Raw genomic sequence first — 13,117 nt, forward strand, 5'->3', positions numbered from 1 at the left:
CTTTTTTCCTTTCAAGACTATTTTGCTATGTTATCTTAGTATATTTTTTCTAATTATTTTTTACAACTTCTATATTTTCTCTTGCTTGCATTTGATAGTGGTTTGTCTAAATTTTTGTTTCCAAAGAACTCTTCATTGTGATTTTTTCCCTCTAATTCATATATTTTGACTTATTTCTTATTAAGTTCTTTCTTCCTGGTCAAGTTATTTTATTTTATTATACCCATATTTTCTGTATTAAAGTTTATATTCATTAATTTAAATTATTTTTGTTTTGAGCATATTTTAATGTTTAAAATTACCCTGAGAATAGCTTTAATTTTCTTTTTCTGAGTATATGCACTATAGTCTTGTTTTAGGCAACCTTTAATTAAAACAATTTGATACTCATTATGCTAAAAACTAAAATTTTATAAAAAACATGCAAATTTTCTTCTTTTTCCAATGTTAAATGTTTCCTTTCTCCTAGTAGTAAAATTTAGTGGAGTTTCATCTTATGTAAAATAACACTCCATAAGTGGCATGATTACATAAGAATTGAACTGACCTGTTGCAAATTTTGCATAATATGTGTTTTAATAAACTACTGTGAAAAGGCATATCAATCTGTTCATCAGACATTTTCACAATGCATTACATTCCTATAAAGTCATTATCTTAACAGAAAAGCAAAAGAGAAACAACTGCCACAATTACTGCAGAGTGCCAAGAAGTTATTAAAACAACCAAAGGAGACTAAACTGATTCAGGAAAGAAATAATAAAAGGTCTCCCCAGATCTCTTGCAATGCTGCACAGAGCCAATAACCACAGCACACACTTTCTCAATTTAGCAGTCTAGAACATAAAGAAACAGACAACGACAAAAAGAAAAAAAAAAAAAAAACAGTAACACAAAAACTGCAGGTTTTAATTGATGTGTGATATGTGTAAAATTAAAATAAAGTTATTATTTACAGTTGTCATAATGCTTCAGGATTAAGGGGAAAGTCATCAAGTGGGACAATGTCAAACTAAAAAGCTTTGCACAGCAAAAGAAACCATCAACAAAATGAAAAGACAATCTGTCAAAAAGGAGAAAATATTATACATTATATATCTGACAAGTGGTTAATGTCCAAAATATATAAAGAACTCATACAACTCAATAGCAACTCCCCCACCCCGCGCCCCTGCCAACAACCCAGTTAAATAATGGGCAGAGGAACCCAATAGACATTTTTTCCAAAGAAGACATAGAAACGGCCAACAGGTACATTAAAATGTGCTCAAGGACTTCCCTGGTGGCACAGTGGTTGAGAGTCCGCCTGCCGATGCAGGGGACACGGTTCGTGCCCTGGTCCAGGAGGATCCCACATGCCGTGGAGTGGCTGGGTCCGTGAGCCATGGCCGCTGAGCCTGTGTGTCCGGAGGCTGTGCTCCTCAATGGGAGAGACCACAACAGTGAGAAGCTCGCGTACAGCAAAAAAAAAAAAAAAAAAAAGGTGCTCAACATCAGTAAGCATCAGGGAAATGTATATCAAAACTAAAATGAGATATTACCTCACATGGATAATTTGGGTATACATTAAAGTAGATTGTAGAGTTCTTTGCAAAAATAAATGGTCACTGTGATTTCGCATGTAAATTATTATCTAAGTAAGGTTTTAAACTATACCACACAAACTAAATCTATAAATTCTTATAAAGTAGGTTAGTATTTTTGGCATTTTTCTTTTAAAAAAGTACTATATTGACATATATTTATCTGGTTTTAAAATCAGATTATTTTACTTTTATATCTCTGGAATAGGTACAGTCATTCCTTGAATAAAGCTAACCAGGAAAAATGTGTTCCTTCTCAAGTGCAATTCCATCCTCATGCATGCTCAATTCTTAAATTTCTGATATTATTTCCATATTACCATTTTATAAGAATTTAAACACATGAACTGTTCACTGGGAGCTGGTATCACGAACTGATAATAAACAGTCACCAGCAAAAAGTAACTATCCCACTGACATGCTGTTAAACCCATATTGGCTCCGCTGAAAACAGCTGGAATTGAGTCACAGATTCTCACAAATAATTTTCAAATACCATTAATTAAAAAGTGTTTTGTTTGTTTTAGTTACAATTGCTGCAAATCAGAATATCCCAAAACTTACTGGCTTAAATCAATATTTATTTCATAATCTATTCCCAGGTCAAAAGTTCAGAAAAAGTGCCATGGAGATCGTAATCTGCTCCACAATATCTAGAGCTTTAGTTGAGAAGACTTTGAGCCTAGGTGGGCGGGCTCAACTGCTTGCAGCTAGAATTATCAGAAGGATATTTACTCTCTTTTCTAGTGGTTATTGCTGGCTGTAAGCCTAGATCTCAGCTGGACAGTTGGTGTAAACACCCACATAGGACCTCCTTGTGTGACCCAGGCTTTCTTCTAGCATGGTGGTCTTATGGTCATTAGATTTTCTACATGACAGTTCAGGGCTTCAGCATTAGTGTTCCAGTGAACAACTTGCATCTCTTTTATGACTGGAAGCCTCTGACTGCCACTTCTGTCACTGATTCGTGTGGTCACAAGCAAGTCACAAACACATACAATTTAAGGGAGGGAAATAACAATATCTGTTAAGGGTGCTATGGTAATGTTCTAAGTCATGTTGTTGAATGAGAAGTATTGTTTTGGTGATCTTTGTGCAAAACAATCTGATTCTGCCACTCACTGTTTAGAGAAAATCTAAATTATAAACTATAACATTCCCAGATACATATATACAATTGCCGTTCCATATCCTAGGGGTCTACATCCCCAGATTCAATTAACCATGAGGTGAAAATATTTGAAAACAAATTCCAGAAAGTTCCCAAAAACAAAACTTAAGTTTACCTTACCTTGGCAACTATTTACATAGCATTTACATTGTATTTACAACTGTTTACATAACATTTACATTGTATTAGGTACTATAAGTAATCTAGACATGATATAAAGTATATGGAAGAATGTGCATGGTTATATGCCAATTTATATAAGGAACCTGAGATTTGGGTATTCCCTAGGGTCCTGGAACAAATCTCCCAAAGATACCAAGGGACAACTGACAACTGTGTGTATATATATATATATATATATATATATATATATATATATATATATATACATATATATATATTACACAGAGGAGATTTTACTGGGTGAAAAATTCTTTGTAGTTTGGCTATTTCATATCCTTCATATACTTGTCCATATAATCCTGTTGCCTTTGGTTCTCCTAAAATCCTGTGGTACTTGTTATTCCTGAGGATATTGGGCTGCAGGATTTCTGGATGAAAGTAACTGATCTGTTAATACACTAGCACCTCAAATACAAGAGGACTTGTATTAAATAAAGTGTTGAAATTTATAAATGTGACTTCTGAAGTGACAATTGTTATTTCTTATCAGAAATGATAGACATATCTACCTTATTCCCCTAAGCATACACTTTGCAATGTAAATCTATGACTTGGAATACATGCTTAAAAGTTATGCCAATAATTTCAAAGACTCTATGAACAAAGAGATACTGTATGTTATTAATCACTATGAAATCTATTTCATAATTTCTGGTATGTATTATCACATACATGTTTAGTGTCATATCAAAATCTATACTGGGCTCAAATTACAACAAGCAATTCTGATTATACATATAAGTATAAATAAATTTAAAAGGAAAATTTTAAGCATTCAAAACTAGGCAATAAGCAAGAATATACACACTGATTTAAAAACTATGTAATAAGCAAGAGTGTATATGTTGATTAAAATTTGCCTTCTATGTTTAACATAACCATTAATATAACCCTTGAAGATAATGGAATAAAAGTAAAGCACTGTGTCTGCTGTAAGCTCAATATTATGCTAGGGGATGGTATAGAGTTGTAAAATGTTGACCTAAAACAAATAGACTGTTAAATATTTCTCTATCAAAGATGGGTTTATTCAGGATTAGCAGAGAATTGCAATTCAGGGTCTACGACTGTAGGGAGCCTTGTGCAAGTCCCGGCATAGCAAGGGAAGGAGAACACATTTATAATAAGGGAAATGAAGATGGGTGGGACGACTATAGTAAACAGAGAGTCCATGGCTTTTCATTAGCTGAGTCCTTGCCAGGAAAAGAGAGGAGTCTTTCTTCTTCTTGCTGGGCTCCAGTATGGTCACAGGACATAAGAGCACCCCATTTTGTCTTCTCACTGTATTTAATTAAGGCTTTTTTTTTAAATTTTATTGTAGTATAGTTGATTTATAATGTGGTATTAGTGTCAGGTGTACAATATAGTGGTTCAATTATACATATACATATATTCATTCTTTTTCAGATTCTTTTCCCATATAGGTTATTACAGAATATTGAGGAGGCTTCTGTTTAATAATTTTTACAGAAAGAAGTATATATTATATTTTCCTGGTATTTGCTCTGTAAAGTCAAGTCCTTACTTTTTTTTAACCTTTGCAAGTTTTCAGCTACCATTTAATTCATTGTTGCTTCCTAAGGTGTTATCCTTTCTGCCTCAGAAACACCTGTTCTTCTAAGACTAAGCATCAGTCTTTTATCTTCATAAATATACTTTCTTCTCTCATGATATTTTATATTTTCAGTTTTTCTTTGTAGTTAGAAAACTGGATTTTGACACAACCAAATTAGCTTTATTTAATAATCATATACTTGGAATACTGCAAAACTAAGTGCTGTGCAAAAAATTAGTAAAAAATGAAAACATCCAAGTGATTCTCAAATAGGTCAGAAACACAATGTTATTAACATTCCTAAATTATATTCCTCTTCCTTTCCAATCATCTTATCCACCCCCATCATATATGTAAACACTAACATCAAAGGTTAGTTTTACTTCTTTTTGAAATTCATGTAATAATTGGGCTGATACAGTATGTACTCTGTTGTATTTGTTTTAGAATGTGAGATTCATCCATTTTGTTTAATTTTATTGTTTTGTTCCAAAATTTAGTATGCCAAATAAACAAAAACACACACTTACGAATACTCACACACGTAATCCTCTCTTCTCTTGATGCACTGATGCCTTTTGTTGTATGTACAGATGGTTAGACAAGACAGAGACAGGGAGGGAGGCGGAATGAGGGGGAGAAGGAGGGGTAGAGAGAGAGAGAGAGAGAAGGAAATTTTGTTGGGTTATGTGGTATGTAAAAACATTTTATACATTTTCCAGCTGCCTTGCATCCTTATCAAAATTTAACATTGCCAATTATTTCATTTCAGCCATTTTTTTGACTATATAGGGACATCTTACTTTGGTTTTGACTTATAGTTCCCTGATTATTAAAGATATGCATTGAGAACATTTTCATACATTTGTTAATTGCCCATTTGGATACTGTTTTATATGAAGTTTCTTTTCAAAATGCTGATGCCTACTTTTCTATTGGGTTGCATTTTCTTACAATTTTAAAGAAAAGTTTATGTATTCTGTGTATAGGTTTTTTCTATTTTTGATTATATGGACTGCAGACGTATCTTTTTTGCTTTGTTTTTTCACTGACTTAAGGTATGTTTGTTTAACATTGGTTTCTATTTTAATGTAGTCAAATTTATCACTATTTTTTTTAATTATTAAAGTTTCCTTCTGTACCAAAAAGCTTTGGTACAGAAAGTACGAGCTCATATATAATGATCTAGACATTTTACTGGTTTATCTTTAACCATAATTTCCATAAAATATATGAATAAAATTTTGCCTTTTATGAGGAAGGGATAAAGATACAGCTTTTCCCATTTGAATAACTGACATATTGTAATGAAAACCCTTTCTTTTCTTCTTTGTACCTTCATTTTTTGTCATAAGTCAAGTGCCCTGTGTGGAAGTTTGTCTTTGGAAAGTAATTTCTGATCCATTATTCTATTTTTCAACATTGAGAAAAAAACCAAATAGTTGTAACTAATTTAGCCTCATAATAAACCTTAATATCCACTATTGTAATCCTTCTCACTTTGTTAATTTTCAAGATTTCTTTGATTAATCTTGGCAATTCTCACTTTCATATATAATTTAGAATGAGATTGTAAATTACAAGAAAGAAAACCTGCTGGAATTTGGATTGGGATTTCATTGAATTATAGATCTATTTTAGAATCTTTGACATCATTACAGGATAGAATCTTCCAGTATATTAACATAATGCACTTGTCTTAACTAATATTTTATAGTTTTGTGTGTGTGTGTGTGTGTGTGTGTAGAGCTAATGCATAAACTTTGCTAGATTTATTCCTAAGCATTAGGTGGGTTTTAATGTTTTTGTAAATATTATCATTCTAAAATTTTATTTTCTGTTTTTTCATGAACATGTACTTGATTTTTATACATTAACCCAATAGCTAAATCTGCTTATAAAATCTCATAATCATATTCTTATAAATTGTTTATATGTACAATAATATCACCTACAAATATTGACAGAATTAATTCTTGTTTTAAAAATTTTGTGTTTTTAATTAATTTATTTTCTGTTGCTTTATTTTCCTTGTCTTATTTAACTCAGTAGAATCTCTGGTACAGTACTGAATAAAAATTGTGAGAATAGATATACTTTCTTAAGAATTCAATTTTTTACCATTATTATGTTTGTTAAAGTTTATAATGATACAATTAACCAACATAAGGAAATTTTTATTTCTAGTTTTTAAGCAAATAAATATTGATAAATTGGAGTGAATTTTTGGTGATGTAATGAGTTTACAATATCTCTTTCTGCTAGCAATTCTTAATTGATTGTATTCAAGCTCATCAAAGTTTCCTGTGTGGTCAATGTTGTTTCTTGGGTTTTTTCGTTTTTATCTTGTTTAAGAATTTTTTTTCTATCCCAAGTCTGAAGATAAACTCCTGTATTTTAGCCTAACGACTTTATTCTTTGTCTTTTTGAATTTAGAGAAAATTATTGATCTGAAAATAATTTTTAAATACATTGTGATGTGGAGTTACAGATGATTTTTTTCCTCCATGTGTATATATTATTGAGTTATCACCATTAATTAAAAAGAAAACCCTTTATTCACAACACTGGAGGGTTATATGTATCAGGTAAATGTTTATTTTTGGTTTATTTCTTTATCCTTGTGCACATACGGGTAAGTATTAACTATTATACATTATCATAAGTTTTCATATTGGTAGCATAAATCTTCTGGATTTCAATATTTCATTTAACTTATTTAATGCTTAAATAAATGTTCATATTTTCTATTACTCTTCATTTTAAATAATTCATTGGCATAAAGTTTTTTATAATATCTAATGTTTTTAATATCTAAGTGCTCTGAAATTTTGTCCCTTTTTATTTCTGGTATTGGTAGTTTGTGGTATTTTTTTTCTCTTGGTCAATGTTGCAAGTTATCAATTTTTTAGTGGGCCATATATCTATTTTTAGATATAACTATGCAAACCTTCAGTCCTCAACTCACTTTATGCTGTTGTCTAATTCAAGCACTCATGTCACACTTTTCCTTATTCTTTCATTATTTTCTACAATACTGACATATGGGATTAAGGAACGAGACTGTTGACAGATACAAATACTGGGGATGTACTTCCCCTAGGGAACTCTCAAATATAGGTGATGAAAGCCTTGAATGAATACATATTTTCAACCTTCTAGTCAATGATTCTGAGAAGCATTAATAATTATAAACAGAATCGAGACTTATTTGAACATAGTGATGCTTAACTTGATAATTTACCCTTGATATTTATTTTTCTACTTTCTCTTTCAATGTCCGTTCCCTCATTCCTTCTTGCTTCCTGGGATAAACCCTCAAATACACTATCTTGCATAAAAGTTGTTGTTTTAAGATCTATTTTCAGTGGAACACAGACTAAGATATTAGTTTTTTCAAATAACCAACTTTTAGACTTTTAATTATACTCTATTTAAGAAATTTCCCCAATTTCTGTTGTTTTCTATCTTAGCAGCTTACTTTTATTTATTTTTTTATTAAATTAGCTGTTCCTATTTTATTTTTGAGACTGATGCGTAGATCGCTGTCAGTTTTTCTTCTTTCTTAATATATAAATTTAGAATTGCAAATTTCCTAGCTAACATATAGTGCATCTTACAAGTTGTGTTTTGCGTCATTTTCTCATTATTTAAACAAAAACATTTTATAGTTTCCACAAAGATATTTTCTTTGATCTAAGGTAAGTTTAGAAGTGTGCTATTGAACTTCCAAGAATTTTCTAGTTATCATCTGGTTATATATTTTAGCTTAATACTACTATAGTCAGACACCATACATTGTATTATTTGAGTCATATGAAATATATTTTTACTTGCTTTATTACCCCATTCCCAAGTTTAGTGTAATATTTCATTTGAATTTAAATAAATGTGCATTCTATCACTGTTGCTTACGTTGTTATATGCATGTGAATTAGTAAAGTTTTGTTAGGTATAATGTTTCAAGTCTTTTATTTTCCTTACTGATTTTTGTCTGATTTTTCTTTCGATTACAGAGACAACTTTTTCATAATGTATAAATTCATAGATTTGTACATTTCTCTTCTTAATTCTGTCACCTCTTGAGTTGAGTTATTTTGAAAACTTTATTGAGGTATGATTTATATACAATTAACTGCATATATTTAATATGTAAATTTAAGTTGTATTGACAAATGTATATGCCTATGAAACCACTACCACAATCGAGATAATGAACAGATCCATTGCTCCCTAAAGATTCCTAATGCTTCTTTGTAATCCATTTCTCTCACCCAATTCTGCGAGTCCCCATATCATTCACAGGCAAACATTGAGCAACTTTCTGTCAAAATCAGTTAGCTTGAATTTCCTACAATTTTATATAAATTAAATCATACAATATGTACTATTTTTGCTAACTTCTTTGATTCAGCATGACTATTTTGAGATTTATCCATGTTGACATGTGTGTAATAGATAATTCCTTTTTATTACTGAGTAGTATTCCACTGTATGAATATTCCACAATTTGTTTATCTATTCATCTATTGATGGACATCTGAGCTGTTTCCAGTTTTAGACTATTACAAATAATTAGTTTGTAAGTATTTGTGTAGAAGTCTTTGTCTTGATATATGCTCTCATTTATTTTGGGTTAAGTACTAAGGATTTGAATGGCTAGGTCATACTGTGGGCATAGATTTGACTTTTAAAGAAATTGACAACTGATTTGGAAAGTGGCTGTCCCATTTTACATTCCCATCAGTAGCATGTGTACATTCTAATGCCTCCACATCTTCACCTTATACTAAATGTACAATAAATGTTAGGTTATGCATGCTAAGATGAAAAACTTAGGGATCTTTGAGTTTAGCTATTCTACTTCTGATCTGGCTAATGGAATTCTCATTGCCTTAAATATCTGTCCTTGCTTTGGCTGCCCAGTAATGCCTATTTGCCTTTCATGATCAAGTTCTGACCTACCCCGAAATGTATTTCACCTCCATCTTTGTACAATGACTATTTGTTCTACAGGTTCTGAAGTCCCTACATTCTTATATGTTAGTCTCTCTTATTAGATTAGGTGTTTCCTGCAGGAAGAATCATGTATTATTTATCCCTAGCACCTGCCTTGGAGCTTGACACATATTAAGAGCTTAATATATTTTGGATTGTTAAATGAAATAGTAAACAGAATTTTATAAATCTATGCCTTCCTGATTATCTGTAAAATCTTCCAAATGAACATTTTATACTAAATGTAGACACATGGAATTGCATTGATTACTTCTAAGACTTGAACCATTCAGAGTGCAATTAATGAAAATAAAATGAGATATCAAGATACTTCTGAGAACATGATTTGATTTAAAATTTAATCATCATTTATTCATGACTGCCATGGAGTTTAACTTATTAGATACCATCTGCTGCCTAAACATCTAGGGAATATTTTTAAGGAATATCTTTCTGGAGAAAATGATAACCTTTTTTTTTCAACATCTTTATTGGAGTATAATTGCTTTACAATGTGGTATTAATTTCTGCTGTATAACAAAATGAATCAGCTATATGTGTACATATATTTCCATATCCCCTCCCTCTTACATCTCCCTCCCACTTGAAGTATCACCTAACACTGCTCAGAATGGCCATCATCAAAAAATATACAAACATTAAATTCTAGAGAGAGTGTGGAGAAAAGGGAACCCTCTTGCACTGTTGGTGAGAATGTAAATTGATACAGCCACTATGGAGAACAGTATGGAAGTTCCTTAAAAAACTGAAAATGATAATCTTGCCAACTTGTTTATCAGTTATCTGGTTGCTGGCATTTAAACCTTGTAACAACAAAAATTATAGTTGAGCGTATAAGGCAATAAATGAAAATGAAGTATGATAAGAACACAATGAAAATATAAATGGCTTTTTTTGGGCCAGATTCATTACTTCCTGTATTATAATGAGCCATGCAAGTATGAGACTAGGTTACATGGCAATAGAGGAGTGATTCAGAAGGCAAACTTCATTCAGACAAGTGCTATTTTGAGTGTTGGCTATACCTTTAAATGGCACCATGACCTTAGACAATTGGGAAACCATAGTTCTTTCATCATAATTAGTGGATAATAATAGCAATCTTGTAAATTGTGTGTATCTGCACATTTATATACTTGGTTAATTTATTCATGGGTCACAAAATTTGAGTAAGGTGGCCATTTAAGACTGAAAGGGTTCAAAATATGCCACCTCAAAACATGCCATTTTAGGCTTAGGATTATTTTGTGCTGAAAGCAATTGAGAATGAGCAGATTCAGGAAGAGTTCTCTACCCTTCCCTTTTCTGCCTAAAAGCAAGTCATAGATTTCCTTTGTGAAGGCCGCACAATTTTCCCTTGTGGAAGTGTCCCTCTCTCCCTTATCTGGAGGAAGAGATTGACTCATCACAGAAGAGACAGTTGGAACAAGATGAGTATGCATCAACAACAAACCATACTGAAATAACCCTTAACTTTCATTGGTTTCCTCATAAGGTTCCTAGTTAGTTCACCAGATTTTTGTCTTTTGAAGCCCAAATCCCTTTTCCTTTTTTAAGATGGTCTATAGGTTCCCAAGTCTAACCACTTTTTTGAGTTTCACTTCTCTGTGAACTCCCATGCCCATGAATATTAACAAAAATTATATGCCTTTTCTCCTGTTAATCTCTCTTTTGTTTGTTTAATTCACATGCTCCCAGACAATGAGCCTAAGAGGGCAGAGGATAAGTTTTTCATTCCCAACAGAACCCTTAGATGCTAGACATTTTTACTTTAAAAATGGGTATCTCTACAAAAGGTAAAATTCTTTTAAAAAATTGTCCAGAAAAGTTAATGGAAAAAAAAGTTTAAAAAAATGATTCTTCAAGAGTTACCTAGGTCCCAAATATTTCTAATTACTAGGAGCTATTCATTTTTGTACCCTCTATGGGTCCTAACAGTTTTGCTGTATAGCAGACACACTGTGCTTGATAAATGTATTAATATTTGCAATGCCCCTGTGTTCTCTTTTAATTACAAATTCTTTATTATTTTTAAGCAATTTTATTAGTTTCCTAAGGCTGCCATAACAAATCACCACAAACTTAGTAAATTAAAACAATAGAAATTTATTCTCTAACAGTTCTGGCAGCTGTACTCCCACTAGAAGCTCTAGGATGGATTTCTTTCCCTGTTTTTTCCAGCTTCAAGTGGCTCTGTAGGTTCATTGGCTCGTGGCTGCAAAACTTCAATCTTGACTTCCTTCACATGGCCGTCTCCTCTGTGTATATTTTTCTTTGTATGTCTCTTATAAGGACACTTGGGTTTGGTGGATAAGCCAGGATGATCTCATCTTGAGATCCTTAACTTAAATGCATTTGCCAAAAGCTTTTTTTTCTCCCCAAGTAGGGTCACATTCATAGGTTCTGGGAATTACAATATTTATATATTTCTTTGGGGGACCACCATTCAACCCACTGTACCAGTGATGGATGACTTAACTTGTTACTAAGTAATTTTCCTAAACTTCATGCTGTATACATCTTAATTTTTCAAATATATTTTTGCCTTTTCTCTTATTCTCCATCTTGGTCATTTCTGACAGCAGGCATAAATCTGTTTATGTGTTCCAACAAAACTACTGCTACTAGTGGCTGATACCCAATGAGAGCATACACTATCCCAGACAATGACCTAAATACATCACACCCATTATCTCATTACATCTTTATAAGAAACCAGAAATATACCCACTTCACAGTTGTAGAGACTTATGCTGAGATATTTAGAGGGATTTTGTGACAAATTTGAGGTCTCAGTCAGTAAGAGACAGAACTGAAATAATGGAGCCCACTGTTTTGTTTACAGAGTTTTCTTAACCACTGTGCTGTATTCCTGTATTCCTTCTTCGCACTTCATTTTGAATTATCTTGAGAGGGGCTGGTCTGGGCTTTTCTGCATTTATGTTGGTTCTGTACACCATATACTAGTTTTTCTCTTGCTCTGGTTCAGAAGCTGCTGTTTCTTTGCTGTATATTCTCTATATTGTTCTGTGGTTGATTTGTAACTGCATCTGCTATAAAGTGAGTTTCTTTTTTACTTAGGAAAAATCCAGCTTTACCTTTCGTTTGTTAGAGCTTATGTTCCACCAAGGCCTTATTCTGTGCTGGGGCTTATTTCCTGGGCTCTATTTATCACCCACCTATGAAAGGTTTCTCTACTTCTTTGTTGTACTCCTTGCAGCTTTTTAGAATTCCCAGTTTCCTAGGGAAAGTGTCACATCTTATTTTTAAAACAGGGGTATTTGAACACTTTTGATCATTTAACATATCCGAAAGACAATTATTAGTTAATGCCTCTATATATGAGTGGGTTTGTGTGTGCATTCATATACACTGTACATATAATGTATTGATAGGCTATGAACATTATAAATCGTGAACAAAAAGAAATTATGAAATTAAAATCAAGTAAAAATAAGATTTTCCAGTATTTTGTCATTCATCCTAATGCATGGACTGATACAAGCACTATGATTTTTACCTTGAGGTCCAGTATTTAAATGAGCACAACAGCTCTCTACATGCCCAGAGGTGATTCTGGTCTCTGACCAGGTCGTCTCATGGCAG

The sequence above is a fragment of the Stenella coeruleoalba genome (genome assembly GCF_951394435.1).
Source record: "Stenella coeruleoalba genome assembly, chromosome: 5".
Taxonomy (NCBI): domain Eukaryota; kingdom Metazoa; phylum Chordata; class Mammalia; order Artiodactyla; family Delphinidae; genus Stenella; species Stenella coeruleoalba.